This window comes from Callorhinus ursinus, unplaced genomic scaffold (assembly GCF_003265705.2).
Source record: "Callorhinus ursinus isolate GAN/ISIS: 27379988/994484 unplaced genomic scaffold, GSC_fseal_2.0 scaffold77, whole genome shotgun sequence".
In the NCBI taxonomy this organism is placed as follows: domain Eukaryota; kingdom Metazoa; phylum Chordata; class Mammalia; order Carnivora; family Otariidae; genus Callorhinus; species Callorhinus ursinus.
This window is the reverse complement of record NW_027397139.1, coordinates 1,175,435-1,201,905: the sequence shown is the minus strand read 5'-3', so window position 1 is coordinate 1,201,905 and position 26,471 is coordinate 1,175,435. Positions and strand designations below refer to the sequence as shown.

Here is a 26,471-nt window from a genome sequence, read left to right as displayed (position 1 = left end):
AGCGTGGGGGGAGGGGCGGGGGCAGGGGCAGAGGAAACCCTGGGTGTAAAAGGGAGGAGGGTGCTCCCCGAGACCCCTGTCCGTCAAACCCCCAGAGCACCAGGTCTCGGGTGCGTGGAGGCGGGAGGTGAGTGCCCACCTAGAGCTGAAAAGAACCTAAAAACCACCAAGAACTGAAACTGGCAGTCCCGGGGGTGGAAAATACGAAAAAAGAAGGGAAAAGCCGGGAGGAGCGTGGGCCCAGCAGTGGGGTCCCCGGTGCCGCCGCCGCGTGCTCTGTGCGCCCCTGGGCAAGCACCGTAATTTCTCTGCGCTTCTGATCCCACCTGTAGGCCTCCAGGGAATTTCAACCCCAGGACCCGGGTGGAACTCGGGGCTGGCACGACTCCAATCCCAGCCGCATCCAACACGCATCCAGCTCCCTGTGCATAGCTGGCCCCTGTTCCACGCGCTTTGTGCAGAAGGCTGAACAAAGCATGTGCTTTGCCCGAGCCAGGAGCCACCACCTCCAGGAGGACCTATCCAATGCCTCCAGGAAGAGCCAGCCCCTTTGCCTTCTGGAAAGTTTGCGAGTGTTCAGTAACATAGAAGTCCCCACACCTGCCCCTCCTGTCCTGGATGCTGGGGCTGGAAAACCAGCTATCACCTTTAATTTCACTCAACCCCACCCTGCATCCACTGTTTGGTCAGTTGCACTAGTTCTCCTAAAAATCCTTTGCAGAATCCATCCATTCTCCCACTGTCTTCTCCATCGGTCCCGCGCCCATCACTGCTCACCTGGACAAATGCCGTGGCCCTTCCCCCTCTCTGACCCTCACGCCCCTCACGGTCCCTCTCCCGCAGCGGCCACCAGAAGGCGCCCATGAGCACCGGAGTCAGGTCAACGCTCTACCCACAGCCCCCCAGGGTTCCCACCCCGGGGCTGCCCCACTGCCTCCCTCTCTCCCCGGGCTCACTCTGCTCCCGCCACAGGGGCCCGCTTGCTGCTCCTCCAATGAACCGGGCCTGGTCCTGCCCCAGGGCCTTTGCCAAGACTGTTCCCCCTACCAGGAACACTTTTCCCCCAGAACTCCACAGGGTTCACTCTCTCACCTCCTGCTGGTTTTACTGAAAGGTCACCTCCTCAGAGAGCCCGGCCTTGATTCCACAGTTAAATTAACCCCTACTTATCATCTCTGCCCTTCCCTGGCTTCATTTTCTTAAAATCTTCATTCTCTTAAAAGCATGGCATTCCGTGCAAAGCCCTAATTACATCCTTCATCCATCTATCTGTTTCTTGTCCTTCTCCCTGCTCTACTCCAATGAGGGCAGGGCTTGGAGCTCTGTCTTCTTACCACGCGGTTCCCAGCGCATGGATCAGGGCCCAGCATACAGAAGGCGCTCACTAAACATCCACTGGTGAGTGTCCCAGAAAGACCCTATGATCGTTCTCAACACTCAAAAGCTCTTCTCAGGCACCGGGAAGAAAGTTTCCGATCTAAAGGAGGTGCCAGCTGTGTACACGGGGTCTGTTAGCGGAAGAGCACCGCATGGGACAGCAGGTGCGGGCTGGGTGGAAAGGGAGACAGGAGAACCGTGGACCTCTATTTACTAACGCGAAAACAGTCACAGCGATAACACTCGCTAATATTAAAGAGCATGGACTGTGTGCCAGGCACTGTTCCCTTCAACGTGCTTCACGCACACAACCTTGCCTACTTCTCTCGATCAGACACATGAGGAAACTGAGTCGCACAGAGGTCGGGCCTCCTGCTCAAGGTCACAGGCTGGAGGTGGCAGAGGGAGAGATGTGGGATGACAAAGTCGGCTAGTAGCCAAGCGTAACACCCGATACACAGTGGGTTCCCAATAAATGCCCTGACGATGCCCAAGGACAAAGCCAGGAGAGGCAGGGCTGTGCCCAGGTGGAGACAGCAGGAGGTACCGAGCAGCCAGGCAGGCGACCATGGGGGGGAAGGGGCAAGGGCTCGAGCAATCAGTGCCAACATGTAGGAAATTGGGCATCGGGGAACGAGGCGGCTGGCTTGGAAAACAATTGGCTGCCAATCTCATTTCCTCCTGTGACAGAGCTGGACGGAGCTGGGCAGGCCTGGCCGGGGCCCACGGCTGGCGCGGAGCCAGGGTCGGCAGGGACCTCCCCACCTGTCACCCATGATGTGTTCATCAGGAGCGAGGAGAACGTCATGACCATCCGGGGAGGTTGGCAGGAGGGACCTGAGTGGGTGCTTCTTGGGTGGGGAGGGGAGAGCTGGCCCAAGGTCAATGGTAAACCTGTTCTCCTCCTCTGCCTCGGTTGGACCAACCCACCTTTCAACTTGTGTGTATGGAGAACCCCGTGGTGTGCGGTCCAAGACCATGAGTTTCACCCTGAATTCGCTCCCAAGCTCTGCTCCTTGCTTACTTCAGCAAGTCATTTCCCTTCTATGAATCTCAGTTTTCCCATCTGGGAAATGGGAGTTGTCACCGCCCTGGGACAACCTTCCCAAGTCATGGACTTTAGATACAGAGCAACGTGAGTCTGAACTGTGGCTTAACCTCCTCCTAGCTGTGTGGCCTCAGGCAAGTGGTTTAAGCCACCTGGGTCTGCTTTTTTTCATCTGTTAAAGATGCCTTGTTTGAGCCCCTGGATCAAGCCATGCCTGAAGCTGTTCTAACATCAGCCTTCTCAGTTATAAGAGCCAATCAGTTCATCTGCTTTTTAAATAATGTGCTTGACTTGAGTTTCTCCTCCTTTCAAGCCGCAGGCCCACTGTGCACCCAACAATGCGGCCTCATCAGGAGCGAGGCAGGGAGCTGAGGATAAGAAAGAAATCTTGAAGGTTATTCCTGCTCTGCTCAACAGAAATTGGGACCTCTGGGCCCCAGGTCTTCCAGAATGCAGTCACCACAAAGTGACACCCACATGGCATCATCCAGATCAGGGATTTGGGGGAGTGCCTGTTTGCTGAACACCTATCATAGAAGCATCAACTGAATGCCTATTATGGACCCATTAACCTAACATCTACCAGGATCCATTTAGTGAGCACCTACTATGGGCTAGGCCCAGCGCGAGGCACAAGGTGAAAATATTCGAAAAGGTGACTTTTCAACTCTGCCTGGACACCCTTCCATCCCTTCTACCCGGTTATCCCCTACTCAACCTCCACATCTTAGATCTGCCACCACTTCCTCCAGGAAGCCTTCCCTGATCTCCCCTCCCATCATTCACTCCCAGAGCCTCCTGTCCTCTCTTCCCCTCCCCTGTCCCAGTTCCGGGTCTGGTGATTTCTTAAACTGAGTTTAAGATGCTTCGTTATTTTAAGTATCAATGCAGGGAAAACATGGCACCAGCTGATTTGGACACAACTCCTTTATCACAGAGAAGTACCTGATAGCAACCGAAAGAGCTTTCTAAACTTCATTAGACATAGACTTTGATCATGTTTTTTCTCCCAAACGAGGTACTTAGCTAAGTGGGAAATGTCAGTAAAATATAAGGGTCGACTTGAAACTCCTCTGTGTCCCAAGCCCAGGTCTTCTGAGTTGCTTTGCACCCCAGACTTGTCCGGCTGCGGTTTTGCACACAGCACGGGTCTCTGGGCTTCCAAGCCCCAGAACCTAGCATCTTCCACGGGCGACCCTCGAAGCAGCTGACGCCCCCTCAGTGCACTCCCGCCCAGCCTCATGTGGCTCGAAGCCTGTGCTTTGTCGCCTGACACTTTGGGGGCTGCAGGGGTCAAGGCAGGAATGACCGGTCTGCTTAAAACTGCCTGGCACACGGCAGGCATGCAGCAGACATTACCGGTATGAACGAACAGCTGAGTCCGCTTCCACGGGCAATGAGCGTTCAGAGAGGTCAGGCAACAGCCATGAGATCACACAGCTCAGTAAGAGGTGGGGGCAGATTTCCAACCCGGATCCATATCTAACAGAATCCCCAGTGTCCCCAAGCTTCACGCAGCTGACAGCCCTGACAAAGTATTCTCCCAAAATAGGGCGGGGCAGGGACCCCCACCCCAACAGCTCCACTAAGAGAACTCAAACTCACACAAGCCTTTAAACGCATGTGGTCAAATCTATAAATTAGGAAAAAGTGATGGCCAGTCAGTGCTTGGGGAACAGGCTGCATCCCAGCAGTGAGTCGGCCCCACAGGTCACCCCGCCTCCACGTGACAGCCAGCTGTGCGACACCAGGCAGATGCCTTGACCTCTCTGGGCCTCAGTGTCCCCACCTGTCAAATGGCAACAGGAGTGCCTCACTGAGCTACCGTGAAGATGAAAAACACGAAGTCTGCCTTCAAACTCTACCCCAAATCTGCCTACTCCTCCCCCTCCTCTGTCTCTACCTGGTCCAGCCGCAGGATCTCCCCGCCAAGGCCAACTCAAACACCACCCCTCCCAGTCGGTCCTCCCACAGCAGCCGCCAGAGGGCGCCGTGAGCACCCGAGTCAGAGCCTCCCTCCCTCCTCTGCCCACAGCCCTCCAGGCCTGCCGCCTCAATGGGGTAAAAGCCCAAGTCCAACCTGGGGTCCCCGAGGCCCTCCCTTCCTCCCTCTCTCCCCAGAGCTCACTCTGCTCCAGCCACACGGGCCCCCTTGCTGCTCCTCCAATGAATGAGGACTGGTCCTGCCCCAGGGCCTTTGCATGGACTGTGCCCTCAGACCATTCTTCCTCCACGTATCTACTCGGTTCCCTCCCTCACCTCCATCAGGGCTTTCTCAAACTGTCACCTCCTCCGTGAAGCCATCCCTACAACCCCGCTTAAATGACCACCCTCTCTCCTCCACTCCCCAATCCCTTTTCTCCTTGCTTTCTCTTACCACCATCTAATGTGACAAGCATTTTATTTTGCTTATTGCATCTCCCCGATCAGACCTTGAGTCTCACAAAAGCATGCACTTCCTCCCATGCTGGGTCCCGGAGACAGCCCGGCACCCAGGAGGGGTCCGAGAAACCTGCCCAGATGACTGAGGGCAGAAACACAAAGAAAGGAGGCAGAGCTACAGCTGAACCGGCCGCGGGGCCACCAGGGGCCGGCAGCGGAAGCTTCCACGCCTCCTCCCAGGGGGCCCCCTTCCTGTCCCCATCTCTGAGCCATCCCTGGACGCTGCCCCCCTGCCCTTTCCTGAGCCGCCAGCCCCGTTCTGTGCCATCCAGACCGGCAGCCCGACACCTGCTGAGCGAATGCAGGAAGCAGAGGCAGCCTCCGCAATGCCCGTGGCCCGGGCCAGGCACGTCCCTCGGGCCATATAATCCCAGCCCCGGTGGGCGGGAGGGCCCAGGGGTGGAGTCAGGACCCCGAAGCCAGGCACACAAACAGATGCACTAGAGAAGACTCCCTCTCCCCGCCCCCGCCCCCAGGCACCGCTGCACGTGGAAGGTGCCGGACCTTTAGGGAATGAAGTCCACATCACCGGCTGTAGGAGCCCAGCACTGCCCTGGGGCTTCACCCTCACGGACCCGCTGGCCACTCCGAAGGACCCTGGGAGGGCACGGTCATCAGTATCCACACTTTACACAGCAGGACACTGAGCCTGGGAGAGGCCAAGAAACGTCTGGGCCTCGAACCCAGGCCGTCTGGTTCTTAACCACAGTCTGCACGGTCTCAGTCGGTGACAAGAATAAACATGGCAGGAAAGCGTCTGTGACGTCTCCAGAGCATGTGCTGTGTACTCAGCCAGGAGGCGAGGGGGACCGCGGAGGAGGCTCCTCTCCCAGCTGCCTCCTGGCAGACATGCTGGTGAAATGGGCCCATTTTAAGGATGAGGAAAACCGAGTCCCCGGGGGAGGAAGTGGTTTCCCGAGGGTTCCCGGAAGTGGCAGGCCCAGAGCTGGCGCTGAATTCACTACATCCTTCCCTCAGAGGGATGGTGGCGGTCATTCCAGAGGGACTGAATGGTGCAACGAGGCCGGCTCACATCTCGAGAGAACCCAGTGGGCCAGGCCCCGAGGGGAAGCCCTCAGGCGTCTTATTTGCAGATGGATAAACTGAGGCTCAGAGAAATTCAGCCATCTGCCTAAGCCCCGAGACCTCCCCACGTCACAGGCAGGTAAACTGAGGCTCAGACAAGTTCCTTTTGACCAAGCCCCAGACATGTCCCATTTCCAAAAAAGTAAACTGAGGCTCAGAGAAGGTCTCCTACTTGCCCGAGGTCACACAGCCAGCAAGAGGTGGTGCTGGGACTCCAACCTGGGGCTTCCCAGCCAGACTTGGAACCGTGGGCCACACAGGGCCACCCGGGCTGGCTGGTGTCAGCCTGCAGAGGAAGCCCCCAGCTGCACAAACCCCTCGGGAGCCGTGGCTCAAGGGAGCATCCCTGGTGACACATGGCACAAAACCTAAAGGACGAGTGTCAGGGATGCGGCAGCGACCCTGTGGATGGCTGGGCATCTTTAGGCATAAAAGGGGGGAAAAAACACCTAACACCAACTATATTTTTAAAAAATCCCACAGCAATAAGGAGGCCGGCCCGTCAGCACGGCGTCACAACCGTGGGCAGGCAGAGGCCCGGGGACGCGGGGACACGGCTATTTTAAAGGGGCTATTTCTGGAGGCGAGGTGAGAACACGGGGGCGAGAGGAAGGATCAGGAGCAGCCGCTGGGACGCCGGGACAGGCTTGCCGGTGAACTGACCGACTCTGGGGGGTGGCGATGAAAGGGGAGAGCTGGGGAGCCACCAGCCAGCTGGAAAACCTCGGGCGTCCCGGAGCCTCATGTCTCCCGCTGTGAACAGAGACCTGTTTAGGCAAAACACAGGCACTGAGCCCTACTGTGCACGCACAGGTGCCGCTGTGGACACAGCAGAGGAGACAGGCCAAAAACGCCTCCCCGGGGAGTCCCAGCCAGAGCGGGAGGCAGATGATAAGTAAGATGCGTACAGCGTGAAGCCGGGGACAGGTGCTTCACCTAAAATCAGAGCAGGTAAGGGGACAGACGGGGAGTGGGGGAGAGGCAAATTTTGCAAGTGATCATTTTACTGATTTTTTTTGCAAATAGTAATTCTGCAAATCTTAATAATAGGGAGGTCAAGAAAGCCTCACTTCGCAATGAGCAGAGACCTGAAGGACAGTACGTGTCTGGAGGCTCACGTAGTACCACTATTAGGACCACGTTGGGCTTCGGGTGCCAAAAAACTCACAGGAGATGCGTCATTTCTCTCTTCACGTAGAGGAAGCTCCCAGGTTGGCCTTTCAGGGCTATTTGGCCCACCTCACAATCTTCGGGACACAGGATCCTTCATCTTTTTGTTCCCCCATTCTTAGCCATGATACCTGCTTCATGGTCCAAAACAGCTGCCCGAATGCCTACCATCACCTCCATATCCCAGCTGGGGGGTAGAAGGGTCATGTGCTACTCCCTTCAAAGGCATTTCCGGGAAATGCCATTCATCTATCCCACTGGACGGAACTGAATCATGGAGCACAGACCGCAGCAACGTATACGGGGAAAGGTGTTGTGTTTTTTTTTTTTTTCCTTTTTTTTCCCCACCAGGTGTCCATGTGCCCAGATAAGTCATAGAATTCAACTGCCTTGGTCGGGAGGAGAAGGGGTAGGGGGAGACCCCACCACAAACATGTGGCCCGAGGGGGTGAGGCCTTAGGTTTCAAACAAGTGCATCCGAGAGACTTTAGCCTGGATGGAGAAGAGGAAGGTCATGGGAGCCAGCCCCCTGCCTCCACGACCGGCATGATTTTCACTCATCCCTGAATCTGCCTCCCCAACGACTCCAAGGTCAGAAACAGCGGCCAGAGCCCAAGTTCAGACCCTGCGTTCCACAGCTCCCCAAAAGCAGGACCGCACCCACGGTCTGCACTCCTGAAGCCCCAGGGCCCGAGGCCCCGGCCTCCCCCATCCTGCCTCGTGCCTGCGGGGAGGCCACCTGGCCAATCCATCTCTTTCTCCTCAGTAAACAACTGTCAGGGAAAATAAATAGTTTTTAATAGGCTCATTAATTGAATTCAAGGAGAAATAACCTTCTCCCCAGGCCGCTGGAAAAGAAAACTCAGATGCCATGGGCAAGTCCGAGCACCTTTGTCGGAAGGTGGGAAGGGACTCAGCCGCCCAGCATGGCCGGGAGACGCCCCCCCAACGCCGTTCCGCCAAATTCAGGGACGCTGATGCCACCAGCATGGGGGCCCCCCTGTCCTCGGCTCCCTCCGGCCTTCGGAAGGTTGGAAGTCTCCGGTGGGTGCTAACGCAGCTTTAACGCCTCAGTAGGCCCTGGCCTCTGTGTAAGCCTGCAGAGGCAGCAGGATAATTTAATGTCAGGTTGTGTTTTGTTTTTTTTTTTTTTTTTTTTTACCTCTCATCACATTTACTTTTAAGGTTCCACCTACTTATGTCAAGGACATACCAGGTTCCCCATTCATGAGAGTAAGACAAAGTTTTCTCTTTTAAGTTTTAAAAGAGATCGGGTTAAAAGAAAACAATCATCAGGGGGACCAGGCAGCTGGAGCTAAAGGTACACATCACAGTGGGTGGCTGAAATCTGGGTGGTGCCACGCGGATCACTGGCCAGGGAGTCCAAAGATCTCGATGCGACCTGAAGGGTGACCAAAACATAGCTCTACAAGGTCAGCACTGACATTCCCCCGTGCCCGCCAAGGGCTCCGGCCAAGCTGGCGTGATGGGTTTGTCCCACCGCGGCTCAGGTGGTCCTGGAGCAGCCTCCTGCCCACATCAGTTACATCTGCCCAGGGTCTGCCCCCAGCTCTCACCAGCCTGCTCTTGGCACTAGAGCGGGGAGGCTCCAGGCCTGACTCGACACCCTTGGGAGAAGCCAGACATGGGCCCAACCACCTTCCAGCAACCCCAGAGCCTTTGTCCAGCAAAGTTCTGTATGCAGCTCCCCCAGTTTGCTCCCAGAAGGTATTAATCATCATAGAGTATTGGATAATGTTTAGCCAGGTATCGGGGGGGGGGGGGGGGGGGGCCTTCGACATGCCAGCACTTTCCAAACACGCTCACTAGGGACCCTTCCCAAGAAACCGGCTCACTCCCATTTGACAGACAAGGAGACAGAGCCCCCAGCAGGTGAATCCACTGGCCCAGGGACACAATTCTCATGAGGCCAAGCCAAGCCCTGAATGTGGGTTCCAAAATGCCAAATACGATCCCCAAAAGAAAGCCTGGCCTGTTCCTGGGGTCTCTTTGGCAACTTCTCTACCCATCTGGCCAGGGTATCAAATGAACACAGGGTATCAAATGAACATCAGGGCCAGCTGAGCCTTAAAACCCCCCTGGCCCAGCTACCATGCATTTTTGGGGGTCCCTGGCCTTTGAACTTCTTACCTTCTCCCCAGGAGACAGGAAACCTTACAGATTATCTCAGGGTCTCCTGACCCCTTGATACCCATCCTTAGGACCCCTGGCTCTCAACAGCCACCTCATCACTGTTTCTGTGCCAGACAACTGAGACATGCAGAGACTCAGAGATGGCAAGCAAGTGGCCGAAGTAACACAGCATCTCCACTAGGGAGCTGCTCTCCTAGCCCCCCTGCCCAGGGAGGGAGCTTCGCCCCCTATGACCTGCCCAGTCTGGACAATTAGACATGCCGATGCCCGTGGGGGATGGCAGTGGCTCTCAAAAGCCAGGCAGGCGGGTCCGGGGAGAGCCCGGTAGAACCCCCATTCCGGAAAGGGCAGGCAGGCAGAGCACACAATAGCAACTGAGAAAGGAAAACCAAGAGCGCTGGGGACATGGGCAGAAGGGCCGGCCTGGCCGGAAACGGAGCTCCTGTCAGAGGGAACAGCAAGGACCGAGGCCTGGAGGTGGGAGCGAGGAAGGTCCCCGTAGCTGGTGTGGAATGAGTGAGGGAGACAGAAGCAGGAGGGGGGTGCAGAAGCCTGCAGGGGCTGGGCTGGCAAAAGGGGAGTTTGGGGGTGCCATCCAGAGACGTGAAGCAAATTTCCTCACGTCACACAGCTCGTGAGAGGCCAAAACAGATCTGGAACCCAGACTGGCCAACAGCAATGTACCTCTCTCTCCTCCCGGTCACTGGGAGAAGCAGGTTTCTGGCTACGTACCTGCTCCATCACTGTAGGGCCCAGTGCAAAACGAAACCCCCAAGAAGAGGCTCCAGTTACAGCTTCTCATCCCCACCCCAGGCCTCAGTTTCCCCATCTGCAAGATGGGAGCAATGGCTGCCACCACTTTGGGGGCCATTCTCAGGGTGAACAGAGCAAAGGGGAGCAGAGCTGGAGGGCCGGGCGTGAGGCTGGGCCCTGTGACGGGGATTTTAACGCCTGTTTGGGCAATGTCCCCTCTGTGGCAGTTGTCGGGGAAATGGAAGGTTTGGGGTCTTCCAATTCCTCATGATGATGACCAGTGGGAGGGCACAGTCATTGAGCCCCTACGTGTGCAACCTGGCCGCCCGGGGCTGTATCAACATGACACCATTTAATCCCCACGACACAGCAGGCAAGATGTGTCCCCCCCCATTTTACAGATGAGAAAACCAAGGCTCGGGGTGGGGGAGAATAACGGGTCACCTCACACAGCCGGGAGGGCCTGTGCCAGGATTCCAACTTTGGGTGCTCAGGCCTCCCGAAGCCCTTTCCTGTGGGGACAGAGTCCAGGCTCCCAGGGCCAGGTGAAACAGAAGGAAAAAGGTCTGGACGAGGCAGCCCCTCCATGCTCCAGACCCAGAACCACCGCCAGAAACCCCAGCCGGCCACGCTTTCCAGAAGCCACACGTCAGGGGCAATTACCCACTCCTGAAAATCAACTGGGCACCGGGGCCAGGACAGGTGTGTGGCGGGATCCCATCCGTAATCCCGGCGTTCCAGTCCGGCTAGCGTGGGAGGCGCACGGTCATGGGCAAGCCAAAGCCATCCTGCCTCATTTCTGCGGCCGCCACAGGTCTGGAGCACGAATAGGGTTTCTAAACCCCAGCACTATTGACATTTAGGCCTGGATCATTTTCGGGGGGCATCCTGGGCACTGTGGGGGGCTGGGCAGCATCCCTGGCCCGACCCACCCAATGCCAGGAGCACCCCCAGTCCTGACAACCACAGACATCCCCAGACATGGCCCTGTGTCCCAGGGGGAGCAAACCCGCCCCTGGTTACAAACCACTACAACGAACTCTCCAGATAATGCCTGTGACCGGTGGCCCGGCCCAAGAGCAAAGAGCTATGTTCCGGAAAAGACGAGAGTCTGAGGAACGGGTCCTGCAGCCAGAAGATAATTCACATCCCTGCCCCTCGGGACGAGCATGCTCCCTTCCGTGCGGCATTTCATCTAAGTCAAGTTTATCTTATGACCAATATTAATATAATCAGAGCCAACGTTTATCGAGCGCGACACTGGCCCAGGCCGTCCTCAGCCCTCCCCATGAGTTCTCTCGCCAGGGCCCCTGAGTAACCTGTCCAGGTGGCAGTGACTCTCAAACCCATGGGACAGCCTGGGAAACTGAGGCTCAGGGAAGGGCAAAGGAGGGGTCCAGGTCACACCCAGCAAGGGCAGGTGTTTTCAGGAAAAGAATGCTCTAAGCATGTAAAATGGGGCAATCTCATGTAAAATCGGGATTTTCTGCTTTTTCTCTGATCTGGCCAGGGGGTCCCGCCTGGGGAACATCACCTACAGGCATTACCTGCCCAGCCTGAATGGGCACTGGGGTTTGAGAAGGACGTTCCTGCTACATCCTCCTGCCTCCAGTTTCCTGCTCTGGGCTGGTGGGAGGTCGAGGCCCGGCCCTGCCCAGCAGTCAGGCGTGGCTGTGTGGTCTCAGGCTGGTTCCTCTCCTTCTCTGGGCCTCGGCCTGATGGCTGTTCCAAGTGATGTTTCCCCATCTCCCCACAGGGGTCTCTGTTGGCAACGATACTCACACCCAAGCTCGGAGCGGCGTGGTGAGGGGGGCCTTCCAGCAAACTCTGGCCGCACATGTTTAAAATACAGTAGGAACTGCTCAGTGTCAGGGCCCGTGCGGTCTGCCCGGGCTGCCTTACCTCCCGCCTCCCCTCCCAGAGGCCCCTCCCAGCTTTGAACTGCTGTCCCCAGTGCCTGCACATCCGACTGCCTTCAAGTCTCAGCTCAGGGGTTGGCCCCTCAGAAAGGCCCTCCGTGTCCCCCCCAGACAGAAGAAGAGTGGCCAGTGTCCTGCCAGGTCCTGCCCGCATTTCCGGTCTCAGCAGGACCGACCACAGTCAACCCTACCTTGCTTATTTATGTACTCACTGCCTCCCCCAATGAGCTGCAGGGTCCAAGGAACACGGGACCAAGCCTGCCTGGTTTACTGCTATATCCCCAGAATTTAAATTCAATTTGCTTTCATTTAAAACAAAAAAAAAAAAAGGGGCGCCTGGGTGGCTCAGTCATTAGGCGTCTGCATTTGGCTCAGGTCATGATCCCAGGGTCCTGGGATCGAGTCCCGCATCAGGCTTCCTGCTCAGTGGGAAGCCTGCTTCTCCCTCTCCCACTCTCCCTGCTTGTGTTCCCTCTCTCACTGTGTCTCCTCTGTCAAATAAATAATTAAAATCTAAAAAAATAAAAGGAAAAAAACGTACACAGAGCTTTCTGTCTACCAGGCAGATCTTAGCTCCTAGAGCCCACACAATACCCCTATCGTGAGTGAGGCAGTGCAAAAGCCCCCATTTTACGGATGAGGAAACTGAGGCACGGGTCGGCTACAGAACTAGCCCAAGACCTCACAGCTAGTGAGTCGCAGAGCTGGATGCAATTCGAACCCAGAGTCTGGCTCCTGCATTCTCTAGCGGCCAGTGTTCAACAAAGGCTAATTGACTGAATGAATGAATTGGTGAATGAATGAATGGCCCGGCGCCAACCTTGCACACTGACCCCTTTCCAGGGCACCTCTCTGCGGGGCCGCCATCAAAGCTGAGACCTCCCCGGGGGCGGGGGGGGGGGGGGCGCTCACTCAGACCCACCCTGGGCCTTGGAAGCCGGGGGGCCACCACCCGGGGTCTCAGGAGTGCCCAAGTCTTGCTTGGCAGCTGCCTGCCCTCCCCACCTGCCTCGCCAGGCCTCCTGTGGCTCCGATCCTGCCGCAGAAGTGGGGCGGCCTTGATTAGGCAGCCAGTGACGGGGAACGCCCCAGTTTGCAGTGGCTGAGTCATCCTGACATCCCTCCCATGATGGACCCCATCGGGGGGCTGCTGGGGAGCCCCCGCCGGGCGGGTCTAGCCAACATATCAGCGCGGCGCTTTCCATGTATTCACTCACTTAATCCCCCCAACAATGCCATGCAAGGGGTACCATTATTCTCCATTCTGTGGACAAGAAAACGGGAGGACAGAAGTTGAGCAACTCGCCCCCATCACACAGCCGGAGAGGGGATGCGAGCCCCAAGCTCTCACCCTCGAGGAAGGCAGCTGGGAGCCCCAGTGTCTCCACAGCGACCCTCAGGAGCCCCAGCAGGTGAACCAGCACCAAAACGACTTCTTGGACAATTGGACAGAGAGCCAGGTCCCTGCCCCCAGGAGTTAAGATCTCAGGTTCTAGCGTCTGTTGGCCCCGGATGAGACTCCTTGCTCTGTCACCCATCTGTGTGACCTCAGGCCAGTGAAGGTCCTTCCTGGGCCTCAGTCTCCCCCTCTGCAAAATGGGGCTCCATGCATGAACACTGCACAAACGGCGGGAGGCGGGGCGTGAAGGTTAAAGGAGATGAGAATGCTCCTCATATGCTTGCTCAGCACAGGGCCTGGCACGGGTGCCAAGTCCAAATAAGGCGGAGTGGCTATTATCATCTCCCCTCCGACATCCCCTCATTTGCTGATCACGGGGTTAATTATAAGCGGCATTAAATTATACACACACAGACGCGTCGACCTCGCTTCCCCAGAACCCCTGAACTTCTACCCACGCAAAAGCATGACAATAGAGCATCCTCCCAGCCTCTGTGCACCCGGCCTGCCTCCATCCCAGAGTCCTAGGCCTCTAAAAGCCTCTGGGGCTGTGGCTGGCGGACAACATGGGGTGTGGGTGTCCCGGGGCATGCACAGCCAGCAGCGGTCACATCCGAGACCCAAGGGAGGTGCTTTACCAGAAGCATCTCGTGTCCTGGCTCGCCATGAAGGGGTCCTGATCTCAGAGATGAAGAAACAGAGAGGCCAAGCAACCTCCAAGTTTGCACAGCTCCAGCAGAGGAGGGGCGCAAAAGTCAGGACCCCAAAGCCAAAGGCATAACCTCATCTTGCAAGCAAGGAGGCCCCCATACGGAGAGGGTAGGGGGCAGAGGTGAGGCCACCCAGAGAGGGAGACAGAAAGGAGAAAACCTGGCGGGGTGGGGGGTGGGGGGAGGAGTTGGGATTTTCAGTTCTCCCAGTAGGACACCTCTGACCTTCCTCAAAGCGGCTAACAGCAAAGATTTAAAAAACCAAACAAATATAAAACTCAAAAGCCGCAGACACCACCTGGGGAGTTCACGACCAATTCAGCCCCTTCAAAAAAAAAAAAAAAGAAAGAAAGAAAAAAACTGCGATGGAGCCCCGGTTCAGGCATTTTCGGGGGCGGGGTCACTGCAATCCTTAGACCCAAGCGCCGAGACCCCCACCCGCACCCCCAACACCAGGGTGAAATCTGTGGGAATGATCAGAAAACACAAATGCCAGGCAAGACCCGGGGTGTATTTTCAGGTACAGAATCCCTTTGGCCTCCGCAGGACTGAGGACACCTAGATCCCAGGGAACAGAAGAGGGAATTCCTGGGAGCTCAGAATAGCATCCCCCCACCCCAACGTCCGGCCTCGCCAGGCCCTGGGAGGAGTGGGGGCACCAGCGTCTCCTCGGAGGAGGGCAGGGAAGGGAAAGACAAAAATGAGGCAGTGCGAGAAAGTCGAGGCCCTGTCCATGAGTCACTCCCGCCCGCTCGTTAATTTTCGCCTTTGCAGAAGTGTAAGCCAATTGATTTTTCATATTCCCCACGCACAACCCCCCCCACGCTTCTGAAATATCAGCCAGAGACAAGACAGAAATGGTACGTCGGGGTTTTTTTTCTTTTTTTCTTTTTTTTTTTTTTTTTCCTGAGTGTCTTTTCTTTCCTTAAAGAAAAAAAACCCACATACTACACTTGATACCTGGAGCTTCTAGAAGGCTAGGCGGGTGATACCCCGGACTGCAGGCTTGAGAGACCCGGGTATCAGCACCTGCTGTGCATCTCAGGGCTAGGATGGGCCTGTCCCTGGGCTGTCCCTCCTCCCTGTGACAGGGTGACACGCACCTGAACCTCCATCCCCTTCCAGCACCCTCTCTCCTCCACCCTGCAAGCCAAGCCGGCAGCTTTCTCGTTCCAGACCAAAGTCAGGTGAGAAGACAAAATTTTAAAAACATCTGAAAAGCCCGTGAACCCTCCTCCCCCGCCCCCTCCCAGTTCGGGCAATTGTGTGACTCTGTCCGCGGACCCACGGCAGGTTTCCCATTGGATCGGCACGTGGATCCCACACAGGCATGGTAGCGATTCCTCCCCTGCTGTCCCCACCGGAGGCTGAGCCACCCTGCCCGGCAGGCAGCTGGGGTCTCTCCAAATAACCTACCCGGGGAATTTTTGCTGCGGGGAAGGACAGAGCAAGGGCAACGTGTACCAGCGTCGCAGGAGAGGGGCGGCCTCCTTCTCGCAAATTCTGGGAAATGGGATGCCCACCCGTGGGAGGGCATGCTGGGAGGCTGCTCTGGATGCACTGGGAAGCTGGAGCCTCCGGAGTCTCAGCACCCCTGCCTGGGCCCCCTGCCTCCCTCCAGAAGCACAAGAGCCCTGGAAAGGGACCACAGCCCACAACTTGCCCACGGAGCCCACTACACTTCAAGAACCTTCCGCTGTCTCCAAATGACTTCACAAATGGAACTAATGTGGTCTGGGGGGGGGGGGGCGGGGAACCACTCTCAGTTGAAAACATTAAGCTTTGTCAATTATCCCCCAAACCCGCTGGGTTTATAAATATCCACCTTTATTTTTAGGGTTTTCCTCCCAATCCCGAACTCTCTACACGCCCCCCTCTGCGCCCCACGCACGGCGGCTGTACTAAAGTCACGGAGGGCAGGTGAACGCAGGGCTGCAGGGCACCTGGGTGGAAATGCCACACTGCGCCTTGGAGCCACAGCATCCCCGCCCATCATCCCTCGTCCCTCCTCCCTCCCGGCCCACCTCGCTGACCATCATTCGGGCCACTCGGCTGCTGGAGTAATCAGCAGAGCCACAGGTCTCCTGGCACCCCGCTCCAGGAAGCAGCAGTCCGAGGGGAGCGCTGCACTCCAACGCCTGTGACACGTTCCTCGGTGCTGACCCAGAAGGCAGGAGGGGAAACCGAGTCACACCCCGAAAGTTGACAAGCAGAGACAGATCCATCTCCGTCACCGGCCCCGAGTCCAGGGAACCCCAGGCAGAGCCCCAAGCTCTGTGTGACCCAAAGAAGAAGCAAATGGGTGGATGGTGGTGGTTCCAGAACTGCCCACCCAGATGCCACAACTAAGTCCCTGACGTCCGGGGAGCTCCTCCCCCTTGCACCCGCTCCTCACACCCTGGTCCAGAGCTATGGTCCCGGTGTTGGGTGAAAAATGCCTCAAGTCTCCAAGGGTGGCCCAGGGACACATGGAGACACCCGGAACTCCCTGGGAAGCAGGGAAGGCGCTCGGAATCTCCGCTGGAGGGGACAGAAACAGAAGCACCGGTCCACGGGCCACGACCTGTGCAGGCAGCGGACGGGGGCCTGGCTCTCGGTACCCCTTATCCCCGCACCCAGCATATGCCCAGCTCAGGGGCCTGGAAGGGATCCTGGGGGGAGGATGGATCCCCCAGGGAGCCCAGCGACCACCCCGGGGAAGCGTCCTCCAAGGCCATACCCGGCCACACCAGAATGCCCCATCCGGTCTCCTGCAGGGGGTGGGGAGTGGGCCAGGCCATTGCCTCTCCCCTCTCAGGACAGCCACTAGCATGACAGCACCAACCCCCGTCACCCCCTGGGGGGCCGATGTCATCGGATGGGGTGACAGGAATAGGAAAGCGCATGAGCTCACCAGGCAGGCCGGGTCTCCCGCGACGTTTTGTTTGCCTGAGCCCAATTATACCAAGCCTCAGGGCAATTGAGTATGGCGGGTGGCATCCCCCAGGGGGCTGTGGGGGGCCCAGGCCCCAAGCAGAAGTGCACCGTCATGGTGAAGGTGCTCCCCAGGCCCAGGGGATGGGGCAGGACGAAGCTTTCTGGAGAAGAAGAATGGAGACACACACAGACAGCAGGGAGCAAGAGAGGCTGGGCGGAGGGCACTGTAGAGGGCAGGGGGCTGCAGCTGGGGACTCAGGTCCAAGTTGGTGGGCTCTGGGATGTGGGGGAGGGAAGCAGCCGCCCCCAGCCCCAGCTGCCTCCTTCCGCAGCCAAAGTGTCAGCTGGCAGAGGAAGAAGAGAGCTGAGGGACAGAAGGCGGGCGAGATTGGCAGGAGGAGGGGGGCACAAAGGAAGGGACCCTGGGAGGGGGAGGGGAGCTATGCAAATGGCAGATTCGCCTGAATCCCTCGGCCATTACTAAGAGCTCCAGCAGCAGCAGCTGGTATCACAGGAGTAGAGGCGCGGACTGGCTCTCTCTTCTCCTGGGTGGGAGGCAGCTCTGAGGGGGAAGCAGGGTGCCCCAAACAAAAGGAGCCCTTGCCCCTGTGCCCCAGGAACAGTAGTGATGGGGGACGTGGAGGGAAAGCCAGAACCCCAGCAGCCAAAGTCTGGGTGGAGGACGCTGGGGGCTCAGAGCAGGTGGGTCCCTGTCCTGGGGACTCTCGGGGACCCTCCAGCTTTGTCCGAGCTTCTTAGAGTGCTAAGACACAACCTGGACACCTCAAACACCGCCCCCCTTCGCTAGCTATGTTGGCCAGGCTGGTTTTTCAGGGGTTTGGCCAGTGATAGAAGGGCCCCATGCTCAGAATGGGGACTCCCCTAGGTTGAGATGGGGGGAACAGGGGAATCCCAGTTGAGCCTTAGGAAGGAAGGGGAGGAGAGGTATCCCCCAGTTGGAGGCGCTGGGGAGGTTTCTTAATTTGGCAGATGAGGTCCCTAGGGGGTGGCTAAATTTCAGGAACGCGTATTCTCAAGCCCATTTACAGGGCTACCAGAGGAGAATTTGAAATGGGGGGAAGAGTCACCAAGGAAGAGGTTCCAGATTGGGGGGCGGTGCGGACGGTGGCTGAAAAAAAAAACCCCAGTTTGCGGAAAGCGTTCCCTGATTTGAGAATTCTGGAGAAAAGCAGCTGAAGGGGGCCTCTCCGATTTAGGGGGGTTTCACGGAGGGAAGTGTCCAGGACTTGGGTGGTGCTAAGGGGGAATCCTAAATTTGGGAGAAATTTCCATAAGGAACTGTGAACTTGGTCGCAACCTGGCCGAAACCCTTGCGCCCAGGGCTCGGGCACCCTAACTCCGGGAGCTCTCTTCAGGGCACGCCCCCCCCAGCGCCCCCTTCACCCGGTTCCGACGGCTCCGCCCCCCCGGATGACGTCATCTCCCCTCCCCCCCCGTCCCTAAGGGGGCTCCCGGGGCGCGCAAAACCCCCGGGGCTGGTGGCTCAAGGGGCGGCTTCCCCTCTCCCGGGATCCCCAAGGGGCCCCCAGCGCCGAAGAGAGGTCGGGTGCCCGGTGCGCGAGCCAGTCCGTCTGTCCACTAGAGTCCCTGGGGCTAGGGGCTGAGCCTCGCCCCGCCTGGGGGGCTGGGAGGGGGCGCCGGGGCCGCAGAAGGGTGGGGCAAAGCCAGGGTGCTGGAGGGGCGGCCCCCCTCCCCGGGGATCGACGAGGCCGGGAGGGCGCTAGGGTGAGACGGCGTTGAGTCGGAGGTCTCCAGGGGAGGGGGACTGGAGAGCGAAGGCGGCGGGCAGAGCAGCCGCCCTGGGCGCACCGGCCGGTCCACCCTCGCTCCCATCTGGAGCCACCCGTCCGGGGCTGGTCTCCACTCCGGGGCGCCCGCGAGCCCCCCCTCCCCCAGCACAGCGCCCCCTGCCTCCAGGACCCGCCCGGGGAGCCTGGCCGGGAGCCGCCGGGGCCAGCAGCCCCTCCGCACACACGCGCGTCCCCCCTCCGCGCCTCTGCCCCGCCCGCAGCCTGGGGTGGTGCAGCCGGCGGCGCTGGGCAGCTTCCAACGCCGCGCTCCGGGCGATTCCAGCCCAGCCCCCTCCCCCGCCGCGGCGAAGCCCCCCCAGCCCCGCCCGCAGAGCCCTCCCCGCGGCCCCTGCCCACACCGGCCCAGCCCCTCGGGGGCATTGTTCGGACGCCGCTAGCCAGGCGCAGCGGCTGGGCGTGCAGCCGGCTGCAGCGGAGCATCCTCCGAGCACAATGGCCGTGCAGGCTTTCCCGGCACAAAGCCGGCGCGCTGCCCACTCCGCTGCCTCCGAGACCCCCACTGGAGCGCCGGCAATTTGTTTTTTAATCGAATTCACCAGGTTTTTTTCCCCCCCTTTACCTGAAGGCTGGCTGGGCTGGGCTCCCCCGGCTCTGCCCCGCTTCACATCCTGGCTGTTGCATGGGATTCGAGCGGAGCCCGAGCGCCAGCGGCTCGCGGCGTGCGCGCGCCGGCCGGGCTGCCGGGCGGGCGGCGCGAGGACACTCACTGCGGCTCGCGCTCCCCTCGCGCCGGATCGCGCGCCCCCCCAGCCGGTGACGTCATCCCTTCCGCCAGCGCCGCCGCCGCTGCCGCCGGCCGGGGGCGGGGCCGGGGCGGGGCCGATCCGCGAGCGTCACTGCGCAGCCGCGAGGCAGCCACGCCCCCCGGCCAATGAGACGGCGCGGGTTGGTCAGGTGGCCCCGGGGAGTTTAAAGGGCCGCGAGAGCACGTGGGGCGCGGGGCTCTGGGATATGCGGGACGCGTGGGCGGTGGCGTCTGCGCGAGGGACTTCTCCGGCCACGGTTCCGCGTCCGAGACGCAGGACACTTCGCACCTAGGGTGTGGTGCTTGCCAGGCGCTGCTTTCAGTTCTGCGCTGGCTCCCCCAGCGCCCTTCGAATGCATCCACATTTGCAGCCACTACTTGCCGGTGGGTGCCCATGCCCCACCCCAGCTGGCTCCTTACGGTTCCTCCACCCCGGCTCCCTCCTCATTCGGGGCCTTTGCCTCTGCCGTTCCTCACCTGGAATAGTGCTCCCCCGAGATCTTTCCCTTCTCCTTAGGATTTCTGCTCAAGTGGCAGCTCCTGGGAAAAAGCCCTCCTTGATCACCGCCACTGATGCTCCATTCTCTAATCCATCATGCTGTTTTTATTTTGGTCACACTAGGGTGTGACTCCAAAGGGCCTGTCGATCCCTTCGTATGGGTTGAATGGATGAGGGAGCATTTCCTACCGAGTCAGCACTTTACAAACATCCCACCTCATTACCGTTCCTTACTGGCCTGGAGTCGGGACGAATCACCTTAGGAACCCCAGCTCAGGCACTGACTGGCTGTGTAGGTCCCTGAGCCTCAGTTTTTCCCACCTGCAAAATGGGCTTGCCCCTTGGGGGGGGGGGGTCAGTGTCCTGTCTGTGAAAATGGGGCAAGATAGAGAGTGTAAGGATGAACTGTTGAGGATGTGCTGCCTAGCTTGTAGTTGGTGCTTGAAAATGGGATGAGAAAAACAGAGGAGGTTGGGGGGCTCAAAGACGCCAAACAAGATTGCACACTTCCAGATGAGTTCTGAACACGCTGAAGGTATTTTATTTCGCCAAGGTATGTATTTGGAGACGGCCTTGTGCCCACAAAAGGACACAAGTTTAGAATTTGGGGTTTTTCCTCCAAAATCGTTGATTCATTCATTCCAGGCCAAAGATGCAGATATAAACAAAAAGCATTAACCCCGGGAACAAAATGAGAAGGCGGAAGTCATGAATAGGAGAAGAGAGAGGAAAGAATGAATAATTAAACAAGGAACCTAAATTAAGCTCGGAGTTTCCCGGTGGCCAGTGCAGCGGCCAGGTTTGAGGAGCCTATCTGGTTCCCCTTCCTAGCTGCATGACCCTGACCTAATCATTGACAATCTGGCCTTGGTTTTCTTATTGCCACAATGGAGACCCAACCCCATCTCGGTGATGGTTTCTCATACATAGTAGATATTCAAGCTGTGTGTGCCCAATGAAGGCAGAGCAAAATGAGACTGCTAGCTCTGGAAGGCTGGATATGTCAGGAACCCCCACCTTGCCACCTATTAGGGGAGGGACCTTGAAAGAGCCACCCAGCCTCACTGTTCCCATCTACAAAAGGGGCAACCACATCTACCTCTCAGAGTTCTTGCGACCAGCAGAGGCAAGGGCGTAAGATCCAGCGCAGCATATGCCCAGGAAACGCATCCATTCAGGCCATCACTCTGTGTGCCGTGCTGTTTTAAGTGTTGAAGACACAGAAGTGAACAAAACAGGCTAAAAAATTTCCTGCTTTCCAGGAGTTAACGATCCAGTGAAGGAGGTAGATAATATCTCACTCAGGGTAAAAACACAAGTCCTCCCTACAGTCTACAAGGTCCTGAACAACCTGCCCCTGTCACCTCCCTGTCCTCACCTCCGGCTGTACCCCTTGCTCACTCCACTCCACCCACACCTCCTCTTCACTGTTCCTTGCAAATGGTGCAGTCCAGCCTTGAGGCCTCTCCATGGGCTGTTCCCTCTGCCTAGCACACTGTTCCTCCTGCTCTTCCCAAGGTCGGATCCCCCTCTTCCTTCAATTCTCCAAGAGACCCTCCCTGCCCATCCTGCTAACGTTCATCATCATCTCAGTACCAGTTTATTTATTCCAATTTGGACTGACTTTATATGTTGGTCAGTTTGCTTGTTTTTGTTTGTCTCCCCATGAGAGCTGTGCCTCCATTTGCCCATCTGTAATTGGGGGATAGTAATGGTCTCTATCTCCCAGGGCCGTTGGGAGGGAAAAATGAGTTACATCATGTCAAACACCTGACACCTAACCTAGAAGAGGGTTTCTTGATAAATGGGGCCATGGGAAATGGGGAAACCAGGGTAGCTAGCTAGGTGACCGAAAAATCAATACCAGGAGAACAGAACACTCTAGTCTGATATTGTCACAGCTCTCTGGCAGCCGCAGGAGCTTGACAAGTGTCAGGAAGGTGTTAAGGATTCAGTAACACCAAACCAAGAGTTCCCGTAAGCCAAAGCTCCAAGAGAACCAGGAGGGAATGTTCCCCCCAGGGCCATGGCTTAAGCCTCAAAGCTCCACACTGTGGAAAGCAGTAGGATTGGGAGGTGGGGCCTGGGGGGCTCTGGGTCTCTTTCGTGTCTGCAGACCCCAGCACCTGGCATGCTGTAGGTGTGACTCATTGTTTGTTGGGTGAAAAGTTCAGCCCATGAACACTTCCACCTTCTTCTGCAGGCGGGTGGGGAGGGCCTCCTCCTTCCCTGCCAGCCCATCCTCTGCCCCAGCGTCTCCCAGAACCTGGTAATTAGCTCCGTCGTGTTTTTGTCGAGGTAACTGCAAGAGAACCATCAGCTGTCCATTACTGTATATAAACAGGACTCCTCATGCCAAGTTCAGGATTGTCTGCACAGAACCAGCCTTAAATCCCTACAAGACAGGTCCAAAACATCTCCCCAGCAACTTTGCCCTATGCCAGCAATTTCACCGTGGTGTTACATCCCCTCCAATTAAACACTGTGCCTATGCGCGCTCTCTCTCTCTCTCTCTCTCTCTCTCTCTCTCTCTGTAGGTTTACCTCAAATGCCAAAGAGAAAAGGGGCAGATGGGAACACTCCATTTGCTGACCACCTGCTCTTTACTGGGTTCCATGTGGGGCTCCTTTGGGTGTCCACTAATTTAGTATATCAGGTAAACACTGGTGCTCCGGAGTCAGAGAAACATAGCTTCAAATCCTGGCTGTGGCATTTGATGCAATTCAACATCTCTGTGTGATAAAAACACTCAAGGCATAGAAGGCACTTCCTCAGCCTGACAAAGCGCATCTATCGCTAACATCATAACTTAATGGTGAAAGACTGGATCTCCTCCCCCCAAGATCAAGAACAAGACGAGGATGTCTGCTCTCGCCATTCCCGCTGAACATGGTATTGGAAGTGAAAACCTGGCAATTAGGCAAGAAAATGAAATCAGACACACCCAGTTTGGAAAGGAAGGAGTAAAACTAGCTATATTTGCATGTGACATCATGTTGTATTTAGAAAATCTTAAGGAATCCACTAAGAAAGTATTAAAACTAGTAAGCCCGTTCCTTGGGGCTGCAGGACATAGGATCAATACACAAAAATCCATTGTACTTCCCATGCAGTAGCAATGAACAAACAAAATGTAGTGAAGAAACCAATTCCATTTACAACTGATGAAAAAGAATAAAATACATAGGAATGCATTTATCAAAAGAGATGCAAAACTTATACTATAAAAACAACAAAGTGTTACTGAAAGAAATTAAAGGAGACTTTTTTTTTAATGTTTTATTTTTTTTTAAATGTTTTATTTATTTATTCATGAGAGTCAGAGAGAGAGAGAGAGGCAGAGGGAGAAGCAGGCTTCCCACTGAGCAGGGAGCCCGATGTGGGACTCGATCCCAGGACCCTGGGATCATGACCTGAGCCGAAGGCAGACGCTCAACCATCTGAGCCACCCAGGCGCCCAGAAATTAAAGGAGACTTAAATAAAGGAAAGACAGCTCATTTGTGGATGGGGTTGAAAGGCTTACTATTGTTAAAATGGCAATATTCCCCAAATTGAACTGCAGATTCTGATCTCATCCCTAGCAAAATCCCAGCTGGCCTCTTTGCAGAAATTGACAAGCTGATCCTAAAATTCACATGAGAATTCAGGGGACCCAGAATAACCAAAACAATCTTGAAAAAGAACAAAGGCGGGGGCTCACACTTCCCAATTTCCCAATGCTATTACAAAGCTACAGTCACTGGGGGCCCTTGGGTGGCTTAATCGGTTGGGCATCTGACTTGATCTCAGCTCGGGTCTTAATCTCAGGGTCATGAGTTCGAGCCCTGTGTTGGGCTCCACAGTGGGCATGGAGCCTACTTAACAAACAAAAGACAAAGCTACACTCATCAAGACACTGTAATCCCAGCATAGGAATAGACATGCAGATCAATGGAATAGAACTGAGGGCTCAGAATAAACATGTAGGGTCAACTGACTTTCTTTTTCTTTGTTTTTTAAAGGTTTGTTTGTTTATTTATTTATTTATTTATTTATTTATTTATTTGAGGGGGAATGAGGGGGAAAGGGCAGAAGGAGAGGGAGACAGAATCCCAAGAAGAGTCCCTGCTGATCTGGGAGCCTGACCCTGAGATCACAACCCCGAGCCGAAATCAAGCATCAATCATTTAACCACTGAACCACCAAAGCTCCCCAGGGTCAAATGATTTTCAACCAGGTTGTCAATTTAGTTAGGGAAAGAATGGTCTTTTCAGCAAGTGGTCCTGGGAAAGCTGCATATCCACACACAAAAGAATGAATTTGGACCCCTACCTCACACCATATATAAAAAAATTCACTCAGAATGGATCATAGACCTAAACATAAGAGCTAAAACTCTTGGGTGAAAACATAGGCATTGATCTCTATAATCTTGGATTGGACAATGAATTCTTTTGGGGTGATGAAAATATTCTACAATTAGATTGTGGGTGGGTGGTGATGATGATGGTTTGTTAATATACTGAAAATGATTGAATTAATATACCTCAAATGGGTGAATTGTTTGGAGGGTAAATTATATCTCAATAAAACTGTCATAAAATTCTTGGCTATGCCACTTCTGTGTCATATGACTGTGAACAAACCACACATATGTCCCTCTTTAACCTCAGTTTCTTTGTCTTGAAATTAGGTATAATTGAAGCGATCTCACTCAGTCTTTTTGTGAGGGTCACCAGAGCCATGACACAGGGAATTATTTTGGGAGGTGTAAATAAATAATTGAATCTAAATATCCCAGAGGAGGGAACAAGTTTGAATTAATCAGGTACAACCCCATGGTGGAGTAGCATACAGCTATGGAAAAGAATTAGGAGCATGGACCCATGGGGAAGGATCTCCAGGATAATTTGTTAGTGACAGGTGCAAGTGGAGAGCTTTGATGATCATGTTCTACATTTTATCGAAGTTTTCCGCTTATTCTTCCATTATTTTAACATGAGCAAAAACATATATTTGCATGTTTATAAACCCAGGTCAGCACCCCCATCCACATTAAATGAGGAGTAGAATTGATGGGTCTTGCAAACAATTCTTTCTTAAAATGGCATCTTTCTGTCTCTGTGGTGACAGAATAGTTGTGCATCTCCATGGCGGTAATGGTCGCATAAAGCTGCTTGTGTGACAAAATGGTAAAGAATGACACACACATGTAAACCTCAAAAGTCCGAAAGAGGTTGGTGGATTGTAGAACACCAATTTCCCGATGTTGATGGTGTTCTCCGATTTTGGACGATGTGACCATCGGGGGAAGCTGGGTACAGGGTGCACGAGCCTCTGTACTATTTTTTGCAACTCTTTCTGAATCCAGAATCATTTCAAAATCAAGTGTTTTTAAAGGAGCATATTTAAAGGCGAAGAAGCACCCCACACTGTGTGTGTCCAGGGTGCTCCCCGTGGTTGGGCATGAATGTTGCTTCTGATTTTTGGTGCCTGTGAACAATACCAGTCTCCATATTCCGACTCACATCATCCTTGTGAGCTGCTTTCCCTAATTCTCCGTCAGACCCCACCATTCTCCGTGTACGCTCTTACGGACAGTTAGTGAGAGAAGAAACTGAGGCAGCCCTAAATCTTTGGAGCAGGAAGATCAGCAGGCATTTGCAGGGTGGAGCCCAGGACTCAGGGTCCAGACCCCGCATGTCACCCAGCACTGGGAGCCTCTATTTGTTTCCTGGGGCTGCTAAACAATGGAAATGTGTTGTCTCCAGCCCTGGTGGCTGGAAGCCCTAAGTCAGAGCCCTGTGGGCAGGGCTGGCTTCTTCTGAGCCCGCGAGGGAGAGTCTGTCCCAGGCCCCTCCCCTGGCCTTTTAGACGGCCGCCTTCTCTCCCCTGGATCACTCACACCATCCTCTTCTCTGCATCCGGATTCCCCCTTTTCATGAGAACACCAGTCATATTGGATTAGGGCTCATGTGCACGACTGCATTTTAACTTAATGACTTGTGGAAAAGAACCGACTTCCCAATAAGATCACATTCTGAGGCCCTGCGGTGGCGGGGGGTTAGGGCTCCAGCGTATCTCTTTTAGGGGGGCACAATTCAACCTGTAAGGAACCTTGCCCAGAAGGTGAGTCAGCTTAAACTCATCTAGCGCTTTGCTGCTCCTGGATAATTAAGGGGCTTGGCATCCCCGAGACACGCTACTGGAGACGCCGGACCCCGGACCATTAAATCATCAGCACCCAGAGATCCAGGCTCTGGGGCTTTGGGGAAGGCTGGGGGACCCCATAACTGCCAGGCACATGGAGAGATCAAGGGCCTTTATGGCACCACCTCCCTGGGGACACAATGACAGTTCTTAAAACTGGCCTCGGTCATGTCCTACCAGGTGCCGGAGCAGACAGACGTCCTGTCTTACATGTTCTCAGGGACAGAGTCC

At 55.8% G+C, this 26,471-nt stretch overlaps 1 protein-coding gene across 1 annotated transcript in view; it reads right to left on the bottom strand.

The window, feature by feature from the left end:
- PTPRS (protein tyrosine phosphatase receptor type S) overlaps positions 1–19,524 on the bottom strand; it is a 98,338-nt gene extending 78,814 nt beyond the window's left edge. The window contains exon 1 of the mRNA XM_073887232.1: positions 19,366–19,524. The gene's annotated coding sequence lies outside the window, so the exon portion shown is untranslated. The remainder of the gene's footprint in view (positions 1–19,365) is intronic.
- Between the last annotated feature and the right edge of the window lie 6,947 nt (positions 19,525–26,471).